The sequence below is a fragment of the Thermobia domestica genome, chromosome 15 (assembly GCF_964235325.1).
Source record: "Thermobia domestica chromosome 15, izTheDome1.hap1.1, whole genome shotgun sequence".
Taxonomy (NCBI): Eukaryota; Metazoa; Arthropoda; class Insecta; order Zygentoma; family Lepismatidae; genus Thermobia; species Thermobia domestica.
Genome location: NC_137468.1, coordinates 173393354 through 173408653, shown reverse-complemented (window position 1 = coordinate 173408653; position 15300 = coordinate 173393354). Strand labels below are relative to the sequence as shown.

The 15300-nt window shown below is 37.5% G+C and overlaps 2 protein-coding genes across 4 annotated transcripts in view; one reads left to right on the top strand and one right to left on the bottom strand.

Annotated features, from left to right (window-relative positions):
• LOC145671370 (DNA ligase 3-like) overlaps nt 1-15300 on the top strand; it is a 965078-nt gene that overhangs the window by 353500 nt on the left and 596278 nt on the right. Inside the window, exon 1 of one of the 3 annotated variants that reach the window (XM_081740438.1) lies at nt 9459-9909. The exons of 1 other annotated variant lie outside the window; for it this stretch is intronic. The gene's annotated coding sequence lies outside the window, so the exon portion shown is untranslated. Of the gene's footprint in view, nt 1-9458; nt 9914-15300 lie in introns of those variants that run through there. One more of the 3 variants, XM_081740439.1, reaches the window with a different exon arrangement.
• Nucleotides 1-15300, bottom strand: part of CNMa (CNMamide) — a 298284-nt gene that overhangs the window by 234466 nt on the left and 48518 nt on the right. The gene's annotated exons all lie outside the window — the stretch shown is intronic.

Below are 15300 nucleotides of genomic sequence, written 5' to 3'. Positions count from 1 at the left end.
ATTCCTCGACAGAATTCGCGACGACAAGAAATTTTGAACCGAATAGTATTTTTACATACTATCTTGTTCAAAGTGGGGATAAAGCCCCGAAATCCCCTTGCATACGCCACTGGTGACAATAAACTACCGGTAACAGAAAACCTCCATAGGAAAATAACCTTCAATTTGGTACTATTCTACCTACCAAGCGTTAAACACGAAACGTTAGTTATCTATCCTTGAGCCACCCTAGCATCTATATCTAAGTTGTATTGATGGCCATTGTTGCAAATGAATTGACGTACTAATCTACTTGTGTTTGTTTCCTAAGCCTTAAGTTTTCAAAATTGCCACAGTTACTTACTTCATCCGTATATATATCATACAACGTCTCCGAACTTACTAATAGTGTCCAAGCGACCTGCGCGGCTTTTTTTTTTTTTTTTTTTTTTAATAATAAACAGTTGTCAGACCTTGAATAAAGAGTTGAGAAATGTGGGTGTAGAAAAGAATGTAGAAAATTAGCTGAGTAGAGCGGAAAACAAATGAGAGGGTTTTTCGAAATGGTTGGGGGGGGGACAAAACGATTTTAGATATTATTAAGAAGAGGAAGAGAAACTGGTTGGAACATAGGCTAAGAAAGAACAGTATCATGAGAGACGTGCTAGAGGTTATGCTGGCAGGAAAGAGAGTGAGGGGCGAAGGAGACTACAGTCAATGGGCGATATAAGAACAGAAAATTGATATGTGAAGACGAAGAGATTAGCGGATTACCATGGAAATTTACGGAATTGGATATGATACTTAAAAGCACTTTCTCAAAATAAAGTCATTTAAAGAAAGTCAAATTTTTAATTCCTTGTAATACTTTTGTTTCTACTCACTCGAAATACGTTATATGATCATCATAGTACTTGATACTAAAGTACTTTAGATATGCATTGCCCCATCCGCCTCACTTATATTATTATTGTTGCAAAAGCCTCCAAAATTTGGTTCTTTTTCGATGTTTCTGATACTGTCGCGTCATTAGTTTGCAACACTGCATAATAAATGCAGTACTGCGAGTTTTCGTTTAATGTGTAGATTTGATTGAAATATTTTATAATCTAACGTAGTGCCATTTGAAAAATACTACTTTAAGTTGGGTTGGCAACACTGTTAATTTAGTTGTACTACAGAGTATGTCGAACAATGTCCCCCTCTCGATATTTGTATGGTACGAAATATTAGTTTAGAAGTTACAAGGGCGTATCAAGAAAACGGTCCAGCCAGTATAGACATATATACGTATATGAGCGGCTTGAGCATACATAATGCTAAGCGCTACTTCCGCTGAAATTGCGTAATTAAGTGGAATCTGTTGCGATCAAACCAAGAAGAGTATGTAGGTAGTTTAATATCGGAAGTATACCTGTAGATGGCAGGAGAAGCTTGTTTAATATGTATCATTGCATTGAATTGCATGGGAATGGTTAACCTTCTTTTCCACTTACCGTTAACTCGAAAGTTCAAAAAAAGAAAAGAAAAGAAAGAAAGAAAGAAAGAAAAAGAAAAGAAAAAAAGAAAAAGGGGGCATATCATTATGTTCAATCCCAGCCGATCGTATATTTAATATATTCAAGAATTCCTATACATACCTTTGTTAATATCTTTGGGCCTTATGCAGAATTATTTTGATGTATGATTAACGTCGTACTAAAGGCCAGACTACTGGAGGAAACATATATTAGTCGAACTCTTTAGTAATGCCACTAAATCGAGTCAGAACGACTCTGCATATGGCCCTTTGGTTTTATTGGCGTATGCAAGGGAGTTTCAGGTTTTAATCCCCTCCTCCTCTTGAGAAAAATATTCTGCAAAGATAAAATTTTACCCTAAAATGAACAAACACGTGAAATATGAATTTCAGAGCTTGAAACCTTTTGAAGAAATTCTGCTTACGCCACTGTTTGTATTACAAATAGGGTGAGTGTGCCTAAAGTCAGCCGTCTCCAGTACTCAGCCATTTTTCAGTAATAAGAAATTAAATAAGCATGCGGTAGCCTGTTATCAAACAAATAGTCAACTAAAACCTAAATCAGACCTCTAGTAGTCAACCTTATGTGTTCTGTCCTTGTGTGACGTCTCGTGGCAGAACAGAAAAAGTATCATTTGAGGTCTGCTGATGCAAGTGAGCAAAGTGAGCATTTTGTTAATAAAAAATTAAGGAAAAAACTTTACCTCAGAGCTAAGTTAAAACTATATTATTGTAAAGTAGTACGAATCATTTCTTTCCTCGATGCATAAATGTTTGTAGTTTGTTAAAAATTTCATGGTTGTTGATACAAAACAAGATACTGCGTAGACACAAGGGGGGTTGACTATAGGTTGCATTTTTGATAACGTTTCCCGGTACTCAACCATTAGGGACTGACTACTGGAAAAATGCATGATTTGCATTATGGCATTAGAATTTTCCACTTTTGCAGATGAAAGCATGCTTGAGACAAAGTAGTGATAAAAGACCTTTGACTTTATTTTCCAGTGGTCAGACCCCCATTACTTCCAATGGACGAGTACTGGATACATATATTCCAGGGGTCATCCACCTATCATTTATTCAATTTAAATGCACATTTTTACAACTGTGGCATTTTAACTATTACGTATAAGAATTTTCTAACATTTTAATGAAATATTAGCTGTTATGAGGTCACTAATTGCATCATGCAAGAAAAATCCAATTATAATGTCAGCCATTTCAGTTCTTGTAGTTTCCTGGAACTGAGGAAAAAAAATTAAGGATTTATGGCTGGTCTGAATTCTCTCTCTAAAATATAAAGGGCAGGCGGTCGTTGAATATTTGAATACTAATCTTGAGGAGAAAGAAATGAATGCTGATCCAATTCTTGAAGAAATTGCAAATGCGAAAACATTTGGTGTTGCTGATTCTATTACGGATGGCGCAGAAACTAGAAATCTTCAAATTCCAACTGCTTCCACATCATTGGACGAAATCAACATAAATCTACAAGATGATCAAAATTTAGCTGCACCATAGTTAATACTGAAGTGTCATCTGGTGTGTTAGAAAATATGGTTACAGGGACATATGAAATATCCGCTTGTGGTTTGTTAGTACCTAGTGAGGAACATGAAGACAGAACAAGGAACCCGATCAACGAGAGCTAAAAAAAATGAGAACATTAACTCAGATGAAATAGGTCTCCTATTGTTAGACATTGCAATACATGACACAGATGTTCCATCTCATTTGGAAGAGCAGGATATCTCTAAGAATACAAGAAACTACTTTAACGAACGTACTCCTTACAGATTTTGCAAAACACACGGAGAAAAATGCATACTCCAGTCGGCATGTAAATGCTGTTTTTACCAGGTTACGCGCGTCACCACATTAAGTAATGTTTCATCAGTAGTACGATCTACACCACCGTCCATCGAAAATTTTGTATTGTGGGATCACCATTTCAAATCTAGGATTAACGCCATACCCATTCCGACGATGGTAACTTAGGTATATAATGTTGTTACTACCTTCCTACGAGTGTCCCCTCTTGGTTCTTTCTAAATCTGTGACTCCCTACCTTACGAGAGTAATAGTTTTTAACACGAAATCAATCATGTGAATGAAATTATCCAATCACAGCGAGTCTAGTTCGACGCCGAACTCCAGACTTGGCATGGTGTTCCCACCTGCTGTACTTTTATACATGAAATTACATTACTTAAGGAGCGTATCCGCGTAAATACGATGTATCCACACGGAAACTTTAGTCCTTTTCTTCTCAGTGCACCTCCTTTGGTCTGGACCAATAAAATAAAATAAAATAAAATAAATAAAAAAAAAGATACCTGGGGTTTTAACTAGCAAACAACTACTAAGCACGATTTCTTCAAGACCTTGGAGAAACTACGAGGATTTAAAAAGACTGAAAAAGAAAAGAACTGAAGAACAGAAAACATGTCGTAAGATGAAGGGAAACCAGGAGCGGATCCAGGAGGGTCGATCTCCCCCCCCCCCCCAGAAGAGGAAACTTTCTTATTTTATATATGTAAATAAAATCCATCCCAAAGTTTGGAGCCCTTAAAAGTAGCAGTATGACAACCCACCGCCCTCATCCCCAGAATTCGGTCCTGGATCCGCCCCTGAGAGAAACAAAAGGAAGACTGGAAATGAAAAATAAATCCCAGCCATCTTCTAAAGGACGAAAGCACGAAGACCAAAGGAGCATGAATAATTTAGAAGAGGAATCATCAAACCGATCTGAAGGCCATGTTAAGTGTACAGCTTGCATCGAAGACTTAATTAGTGACGTTAAGACGATGAATTTAAAAATGTAGGTTGCGATTCCTGTGAACGTTGATATAATCTCCAGGGGCGAATCCAGGACGGACTTCTGTGTGTATGTAGGGGAAGGTGTAATACTGCTACTTAGAGCTACTTTTAAGAGCTCCAAACTCTGGGATGGGATTTATGTATATGTATATAATAAGAAAGTTCCCCTTCTGAGGGGGGCGATAGCCCCCTGGATCCGCCCCTGAAATGTACACTCATGTCCAAAATTATTGTCGCATGCCTATAAATATGTTGTTGTAGGAATATAATTTGATAACAAAGTCGCCTGGTATTTCTTATAATGTATGTATATGTATAATCGGCAAATTTCATGTCAAAAGAGCAGCAAATAAGAACAATAAAACGAAAATAAAACTTAGCAACATTTTGTTTTACTCATTCTAATTATCGTATTTATAATTCTTTTCCTATAAAATTTACCACAAAAATACATTTCCCGATTATACACATAGTGTCAATATTAAAAGTACTCTGCAAAATCATCAAATTATAATCTTACAAGAAGACAGTTATAGCTATGCGACAATAATTTTGACCATGAGTGTACAACCATGAACAAATTATCATATGTTCAAGCTTCCGAGAAAGATTGTGTGTGTCCTGCGTGTGATTAAAATGTATACTGATGTTATGTAACCAAAAGTTCGTGTTATAGAGAAAATTATATCATGAAACACCTTATTAGTTTCGACTTTTTTTTTTTTTGTTTTTTTTTTAACTTTTGAGACTGTGCAATCACTAATACTTTGTTAAGCACTCTGGTCTTTTTAAGAATATAAGCCTATTCTCATTTGAATAAGTTTACATAGCCTATTTTAAAAAGTTAGTTAGCTTAATAGGTATACTTTAAATGCTATTATTTAAAGTATAATATTTTATACTTTTATTTAGATATGCACAAAGGTTTTAGTGTGTGCCGTGTAACAGCTGAGTTTTATTTAAGCCCATGTAGGCTCAGGCCCGTAGCCAGCCCAAAAATGTAGAGGGGGGCCCGGTAGAAGTTGGGGGGGGGGACCAAACATATTATAGTTCATCAAATAGTAACATCAGCAATTCATCATATCTGCTCTTGAATATTTAAGTATTTTGCTTATACTTGATTCTATTATCCCCCCCCTCTGCACACACACACACACACATTAACATTCTGTAATATGTATGAAAAAAGGTGAATTTTATTAAATGGGTATTACTAACTACATGAATTAGAATTAAAATATAAATGTTTTAATAGTCCCACATGTAATACTAACATTAAGATCAAGAACGAGAGATGATCTACTGTGAAATAAGGAAATTCAACTTCACTAGGCTCTTGTTTAGTGAACTAGGCTCTTGTTAACTTGCGAAGTTGCCCTTCCGTTTTTATCAAAATTTTGAAAATTTACCTAGAAGAAATTGATAATTCTATTGCTTGTGTGCTTGATAACATGTAAGTGAAGTGTAATTTACGTGTAATATCTTTTGATAAGCGGTTATAAAGACGGGACTAATTCGCAAGTACAGGGAAATACTTGTCTCTAGGTTCAGGACGGTTGGATTGTGGATAATATTCGAGTAAACATGCCTGCAAGTGTACAGGGTCTTTGCGCTGGATATGAATTGACGGTACTAACATTTCTAAAACATAATGTTGATAATGAGGTTAATCTTTTGAATATCCATGGCTTAATGAATGAAAGAACAAAGACCAGCAACAATCATTCACGAGTTTCTGCTTGAGATAGGAGAGCTCAACAAACCTAAGTACGTACTAAGGTAAGTGCGAAGTAGACATAACCTAACCTAAAACCTAGTAGTGCGTTATCCCACCTTACTTCGGCTTCTCGCTTCACTCGTTCTTCTCTCTCAACTCCGCACTCCCCATTAACTACCCACAACCGTGCTCCGCGCGGCCCGCCAGTCTCCCCTTTAGGTTAATAATGAATTTCCATATGTAATTGTGGTTTCTCCCCCATACTCACACCCTCGAGACAACGTAACAGAACATAAAATGAAAAAAGTTTAAGTAGAAATGGATGATTGTAGATTTTATTATGTTTTTTGTTGAAAATTAGGTGGACGGGAAACTTTTAAGTAATTCCCTTGTTTACAATTACAGTCGTATTTTTTTTTTAAATATTTATACTAAGTTCTTGTTTAAAATCTTAAATTCGTTTTATACAAATGAACCACGTGCACACTATATCAAGAAATCACATGCCAAAACAGCTGAAAAAAATATACTATAATGTTATTCAAAGCTACACTGAGAAAAAAATGTATGTGGCATACGTAATATCGTATGTTACATTTGTAAATCCTGTAGTTTTTGGACAACGTATAACTGAAAACGCATGTTTTATAATACTTTCTGTATAAGTGTTCCATCTATACATACTTTCCGTATGAAACAATATAGGCGATCAGGATCTCACATACAAATGGACGTATATAACATATAGCTGACGAAGGTAACATACATATATGTATAACATAAGAAATACTGTTAGTTATCAGACATTCTGCAATGGCATGATGTAACACCTAAGGGCAGTGCCTATGTAGTATACGGATAACGTATGCTCCGTTCTGATTTTTGTAGTAAGCAAGAGGATTCCGTATATTTGCACTATACCACTGTCCGGAGAGCGGATTTTTCTCAATGTAAGTAAAACGCTACACCCATCTAGTATCGAGTTGAGTTGATTTTGAGTTTAACGTCCCATTCAGCAGTGAGGCTATATGAGACGTTGACTTACTGATTGACGTGGAATCCGAACTACATGAGCTTCCGCCCGGCCATCTAGGATCGAGTAAAAGCATCACTGCTTCTTTCATGTTGAATTAGGCCTACATTATTACGCGTACGCGACTAAGAAATTGTTCCAATTTACAAGTTTTTTTTTTTTTTTTTAATATGAAAACTAGCTACTTCCACGGGATCCCCCACCCCAAGTACAATACAAAATATTTTGCTAATTAATTTCTCCTTTAAATCTTGCAAATGTTTACTAGTCCTGGCTCCACAACCCGGAATTTAATTCTTAACTTAAACGTTAAATATGTTCACTTGCTCAGTTACTCATCTAATTAAGGTAATTTAGGTTAATTTATTCTTCTACGAGAATAAACATATGAAAGTCTTTGCAACCATTACGTTTTCGGTGAATGTTCCACCACAGTTCTTGTTTTACATATCACACCACAATCATTTGGACCATACTAGAATCAATAGCCTTTAATGGAACTCGGAGCTCTTAATTCAATTCACAACTAATTGTTCCACAGTTAATCTGTTTGCTGTTGGCGAGGATTTTGCAATGCTTGTATGTGCTACAACTACACAATAGAATAACAATAACCTACCGCCGTTACTGCAATCGACAAAAGATAAACGCTTTGTTCCTGTTCCTGTTTTTATGATTTGGCTTGCAACAAGCACTTCACACTTCGTCTCCTACCTCCCAGATCGCTACAACTGTGGCATGAAGTATTATGAACATATTCCTTTTTTCGTAAAAACTTGCTTCAATATGTATTGTGTCATTTCATATCGAGATTCGAGAAGATTGATAAACTGTACTTTAACTCCTTTAAAATATGTTTAGAAGTGTTCGTCAAATAGTTAAAATGGAGTTCTTGGAATAATCTCTTTTATATTGCATTTTATTCTTAGTGTTTAACATAGAATTAATCGAGTTTTTTGCAAGCCTTCCATGAAAATTTTAGGGGGTCAAGAAAATTTAGGGGGGCCCGGCCCCCTCTTGCCCCCCGTGGATACGGGCCTGTGTAGGCTATGTCGTGTATTTACGTTTAAATCCATGATATTAAATGCGGCTGACTACTGGGGTGAATACTGGCCAACCTGTGAGAAAAATCCCATATCGTGGCAGTTTTTGACCTTATTTTCTCGGAAAGGGATAATAAGCAGCATAGGGGTCTATATGGGATTTTTCGAGAAGATCGAAATTGACGGCTTATTCATTTAGATATTGTAAAAAGTGACTAACACAAAGAGATTAAATTTCTAATATTATAGCATACTTTTAATTAGTATAACGTGGGAAATTCACACGTAAAATGGGATTTTTTGCCTCTCGACATGGGATTTTCAGGTTGGCATCACTGATACTGGTTGACCTCTGGATTTTTATATATTATACATGTTATATATTCATGTTTTAAACTTTCTTCGTTGTACTTACGCGATGTTAAGGTTGTGTGATAAGAAAATCTACATGTAATAATTTTTCGAAACGGAATTCACCACAAAAGGGCCAACTACTGGCACATTTACCCTATATAGATTTTTCTAGGTAAAACTAGATGATACCTGGTTGGTTGAGTGATGATGTTACACTGATACGACAGGACCCTGGGGTCCCTCGTTCGATCCCAGCTTGCGCCAAGTGAACTTTGTGGTGGACAATGATCGTGTGCGTACTTTTTCTCGGAGTTCTCCCGTTTCCTCACACTTTCTTCATTCCACCATTTAATTCATTTTACATGATCATTGTCTCCTTTAGCCCAATCGAGATAACCGTGGGATGTAAAATTGAAAGATTTCATTCCAGTTTTACTGATACGGCATACAAGAACGATTCTCTAAGGATTGTAGACAAACATTTGGAGCAAGCTCCTTCGTGACTAAGCGATTAGCGTACGTGCCTTAGGCGTGGGAGACCCGAGTTCGATTCCCGGCGGAAGTTCATGTGGTTCGGATTCCACATTAATAAGTAGGTTCTATTTCATATAGCCTCGCTGCTGAAAGAGACGTTAAACTCAAAATCAAGTCAACTCAAACATTTGGAGCATTCAGCCCTTTTCGAGTACTTTTAGCATGCTCCTGGCGAACAGAATCTCTTCTGCATAAAAGCAAATATTTTTAGAAACAAGTGTGTAATTAATTCTAATTAGGCTTTCTTCCAGAATATTTTGTCCGGAAGGGTAAAATCAAAATGTGAGAGGGCTGCATTGGGATATTAGTTTGGTATATTGGCAATAACAATTTAATCCTGGGGAGAGGCAGTTGGCTAACTTCGCGAAAGGATTCCCCTCCCCTGTAAGTATTTCTGGAAGAAAGGCTGATTCTAACGCCTACAGAGACGTTGAGGACCGAGAAACTCAAATGAAAAATACCTACACAAAACGCATTGCTTCGTTTAAATGAGGACTAAAACCTAATACAGCACAAACGTTCGTAAGACAGCCGTCCAATTCCCAAGAACACTTTTTTATGCACAGCGAACCACGTGCAATGGAACGAAGCAGTCAAGGGTGAAAAACTGGTTTTACAAAAAGGCAGGTAGGATCAGCTGTTTCGTGGATTGGTAAATAACTGCCGGGCAGAGTGGTGGTCTCGTGTTGTCAGCTGCGGTATTTCGTGAAGACACGAGGAAGCAGTAAGAAGCGCCATCCGACAGTGTTTTTTTATTTTCATTCACTCAATTCAGTGTTAATGATTACGAGTCGAATTATGATTCATACTCCCAGTTCTGTTTGATCCATTATGTGATGTGAGTTTTACAAGAAAGTTACATGCTTGGATTATGTTCATCACGTGCTCTTCTACTCTTGTCTTTTATGTAAGTATGTATTTGTTTCGTTAAATTCAATTGCTCTGCCAATAAGTTAATTATATCTCATTTTCTATTGCTAATAGTTTAATCTATCTTTTAGACACGTAGATTAAAAATACCGTATCTATATGCATATTATTTCTTACTGCAAATTTTTTCCTTGGTCATTTCATTCATTTTATTCGATTCAGTGATTTGGATCTTTTGGTTCCGGTATTGAGAACGTACCTGTTATTCTAGGTTCCTTACTAGTATCTTGAACGCGGTAGTGTGGATATGACATGACGTTACGCGGTGATACTGTTCTTCATGTGGTCTTGCTTATGATTTGATCATGCGCGGCACTTTTCAATCAACTAAGTCATTACTTTGGCTATTTCGTTCATTTTTTTCGATTCTTCGATTCGATCTTGCTGTTCTGATTTTGAGAACTTACCTGTTAGCCCATGTAGGCCTATATAGGTTAGTAGCCAGGTTGGTTCCTTTTTACCAAAGTTTTAATATTTAATTCTCATAGTATTGCCGAGCGAGCTTTAGCGAGTGAAGGCGGCTTAGAGCCCCGCAGGGCGCGTTCTTTTCTGTTTTCGTTACGAATCTGTTCATTGAATGAAATGGCCAAAGTAAAGACTTGCCCAAATAAGCCTCTTAGAGATTCCGCATCATGTAATTAATAATGTTTGATAGGTTCGTTCCTCCATTTATTATCGTTTCATTTGAACGTGGGAGTGGGTTCGGATTCTAATTTTAACTAAAGAAAATGAAATGAAATCTTTGGGTATTACGTCCCTAAAGGAGACGGTGATGATGAGTAATGAATGAAATGGTGGAATGAAGAAAGTGGGAGGAAACGGGAGAACCCCGAGAAAACCCACGCACACGGTGTTTGTCCACCACAAAGTTCACTTGGCGGGGGCTGGGATCGAACCCGGGACCCCAAGCACCAGAGGTGAACGCTCTACCACTGAGCCACCGCGGCCCCCTTTAACTAAAGATATACCACATTGACTTGACACCTAGTCTTCCGTTTCAGCTGAAGGAATACCACTCCCTTTCGCCAAAGCTCTTTCGCTTAGCAACAGCTTAAGCCTTATTGGCTCAACGCGTGGGTGTGTCGAGGGTGTGAGCTTTAGTTCGCATTTTTGCCACGGCTCAAGACATTTTGGCAGCATTATAGTAGCCTGTCTGTGCTAATACTGTATCTTATGTAACCTTTGTAATAAGGGAACAAAGATACAGTTTTGGTTTACGGAACTATATATGAATTATGTAATTCTTTCATCAGAAAATTCATTCCTAGTATCTTACCAATTATTTTTTACTGGAAAGGTTACATTCCTGGGTGAAAATTCATGTTACCAGGGCATAGCCGTTATTAGTATATATGGAGTGTGCGGACATGTGCCATTTAAACTAAGTAACTAAGTTTTGCGTCCCACGATTATGCCGGCTAGGCTAAAGGAGACTGTGGTGATGATAAATAAATGAAATGGTTGAATGAAGAAAGTGGGAGGAAACGGGAGAACCTCTAGAAAACCCACACACACTGTGTTTGTCCACCGCAAAGTTCACTTGGCGCGAGCTGGGATCGAACCAAAGCCCTAGGCACCAGAGGTAAACGCTCTACCACTGAGGCGTCCCGGCCCGTATCTAAACTAAGTGTAGAAAACGCCAACCAACCTGTACAAGTTTCCACTAAAAAGCAGAAGTTCTGTCTGATGAGGCGATTAAGAGCAAGGTGAACCTGTTAGGATCTCGCGGAGGTACGTCCATATTGTGCAGGCGCGTCACCGACTATGGGTATGTCTGGAAGCAAGGTTAGTGGGAACACACTGTGTTCCTCATATTACTAGATGCCTCACGTGTCAGATAACTTTATCTTAACGGATCATGATTAACACACTGCATTGAAGTACGAATTCATCATGGGTTCCTTAGGAACTTTTACTTGTTTACAAACATATACCTTCGGATTACGGTTTGGAGCATCAATTAGGCATGGCAGAGGTGAGGATTCTCATATATTTTGATTGATTATACATTCCTCATTCGATGTAACAATAGGTACTTCTTCCGTAAATTTTTTGTGGCCCCGCGTAGCGTAGTCGCTAACTCTCGCCTTCGGTGTGACCGGTCCCGGGTTCGATTCCCGGTAGGGGTAGTCGGTCGAAAAAATGTAAAAACGCTTTTTCAGGCCAGCCACCCTGCATGGGGTTTTCCTCATTCACACCAGGCAAATGCAGAGGTGGTACCTAACTTCAAGGTCCCAGGCCGCTTCCCTTTCCCCGGATGGTGTGCTCGCCGAGGGACGTCATCCCTCAAAACATGACGGGCTAAATGGCCTTAGATGCCGAGAGCCCAGAAATCTAAATCCTAAATCCCTAATCTTCCACAAATTTTACAAATCTATTGTCCTCTAATTAGGCCAACGCCGAAACAGATCTATGTAATAATTTATGGTTAGTTGCGCGTCTTACGAAAGACTACGGATGGATTATCAACGCGTGAGCTCATATGGCTCACATCTCAAATAGTGTCGATGCTAAAATAGACACTAAACTCCTATCCAGCCTACCTAATATATAACAGTCAAACTCACCTGTCTTCACGGAAATAGTTCCTTATCCCTTCTATAGTTGGCGCAAATATTCCACTTGGAACTAGTAAAGCTGAGGGGAGTCACCACATAATGTTCGAAACTTACATTTCTTTCACTGAACGTATGTCCTCAATACTTCTAGACTAAAATACGTCTTGTTTTAACAGCTACCCAACTGTATAGATATTTATAATATGCCTACAAACTGCTACGCTAGACGTTACTACAAGCTAGTATTGCATCTATTCCGATTCAGGACAGTACGAAACTGGAGGGGGCCCGTAAGAAACACTCGTTAGTGATGGTTGGTGTGAACTCTAATGAAGATAAACTAGGAGCATGTATCAACCTTTGCCGTGTCGTCACTGCAAGCTGGTATTGCAATACAATTGCATAGTAATGAACCATAACTTATAACGCTGTTTCAATGTTTACAGATGACTTTCAAGTTCAATACCTACGTAAATAGGTTGCTAAAACACGATTGTTCCTTTCTGAATTAGCAGATTTTATTTGTAAGTTTTTAATGAAACATTGTCGTATTCGTAACCTGCACCTAAATACGAAATCTGTGGTGTCCACTGTACTTAAGTCTTTCCTTTTGTCCAAGGAGTTCCAGGTCATATAGGTTTGTGGTGGAAGAACACTGTGTGCTCAGCGGTGGATCAGATCACAGCAGGGCTTTTAATGTATTCTGTGAGGGATAAACATTGATGCTACACGAAAGGAACTTTTTTTTTTTAATACTGGAGTATTTTGAAATATGGGCGTGGAGAAGAATAAAGAAATGAGGATATGTAATGAATGGCTACTTATGAAGTTAAGCGTGCATTTCCTCTTACTAAGGTTACATGAGACGTGAACCTACAGTTTTAATGTAGAATTCGAACCACCCTAATGCGTTCAATCTTTTTAACGTTCTCCCACTGGGAGTCGAACCCGGGACTACGTACACCAAAGCATCGTAACGGCTGTTATGGTAGAAAACAACAAGCGATTAAACAGAGGAAGAAAATTTTGTTGGGATACGGGCTTAGACATATCAGGAGAGCAGTTATAGTTTGATATATACGGTTCAATGTTCCGATTCACTGCTCCGATTACAAGTGATTTGAGTACGTAAAGATTCACGTAAACAATCCATAATAATCAAAACAATGAAATGAACAATATAATATAATAGACAATTAATTATTAGCCTATAAATTTACAAAATATAATATCCTCCACAATGTAGATTTATTTTTGGAACAGGTTATTTGGAAAACAAAGGAAAACCTAATCATAACTTGAATATTGAAAGATGATGCTCCAAAAATCATTCTAATGTAAAGTCTACATTGTAATCAACCTAATTAATCATTACGATAAAAGAAAAAACTATTCTAATGAGAGGGAAGCGATAGTAATTTTTGCTAATTCAAAGTACGAATTAATATATATATATCTTAACTAAAAATTCGTATTTATTATCCGCTTATCACAGGGGTGTGCAACTTGAAACAGTGGGCGGGCCAATTACAGAGCATTAAATGGCGTCGCGGGCCTCACTGTAGGTATATCATTTTCACGACAATTGAATAGTATAGTATTAAATGATGGAACATGTTCATCGTAATTTACATCACAATAACACTGTGATGTAAATATTTATCACTTGTTATACTGGTATCAAAACAACTGTTATACTGGTAACCAAAATATTTACTCACTGAAGAGGAGCAGAATAATGTATTTAGAACTTTGTCGGTACATCTAGCAATCCTTATACCAGGGGTGCCCACAGAGGGGGGGCTATGACGCAAACTGCGTCATTGAAATATTTGGGGAGTAAAAATTTATATAAATATGTTTGAAGGGGGGGTAAAAATCGAAAAGAAGATTTTTTTTTCATGGAAGAACACCTACGAATAGACAAACGGGGGGGGGGGTGCGTCATGGGCATAAGGGAGGGTGGGCACCACTGCTTATACTGAGGAAAATTTCCCCCAAGTACCTGTGCTTGCCAAGTGCTTGTCTGCAGCGCGTTATCACGTTTCGCACTGTGATATCGATGGAAAATTTCCAGTTCACTCTTAACAGGTTTTGTATATATATATATATATATATATATATAGTTTTTCAATAACTGACCAGTGGGCCGGAAGACAGGGTTAGGTAGGCTGGATATGGCCCACTGGTCGGCTGTTGCACACGGCTGGCTTATCATATTTCTTTTAATACCAGCGTGGAAGCAGAAATTCAACCGTTTGTTTGTTGACTTGACAGCATTAAAAAAATGATCCTTTCCTTGGACCTCATGCTTCAGGAACAAATCTGCCTTTACCACTATTTTTTTTTTTTAATTTTTACTTATTTATTTTTCTAAATCAATGTAATATTCTTCACAGAACATTAGACCAAAGGTAACAAGTTTAGTTGTTACTATTTGTTTCACGTAAAAACAATTATTTTGCAGCATCTAGGCCTATACAGATTAAAAAATTGGAACTGATCATTCAATTATATCAAAGAATTCATATGGTAACTAGAACTAGAATTGTATGAGTTTAAAAACAATTGTGAAAGGACTATAAACGGAACTGTAATGATATTGTGCAGTTTATTGAAGAAAGAAAAAAAAAAAGGAAAGTGAATTTTTCATCTAGGTACATCCTTCATTTGTAGAACATGTTTACCAGTTGTGATCTTGTATTTAAAATGTTTATTTAAGAATAACAGGACAGTTTTCAATTTCAAAATAGTTTTAGGCCAAGAAAAAAAAAAAAAAGCAAAACTAAAAACAGAAAGACGAACAGGTA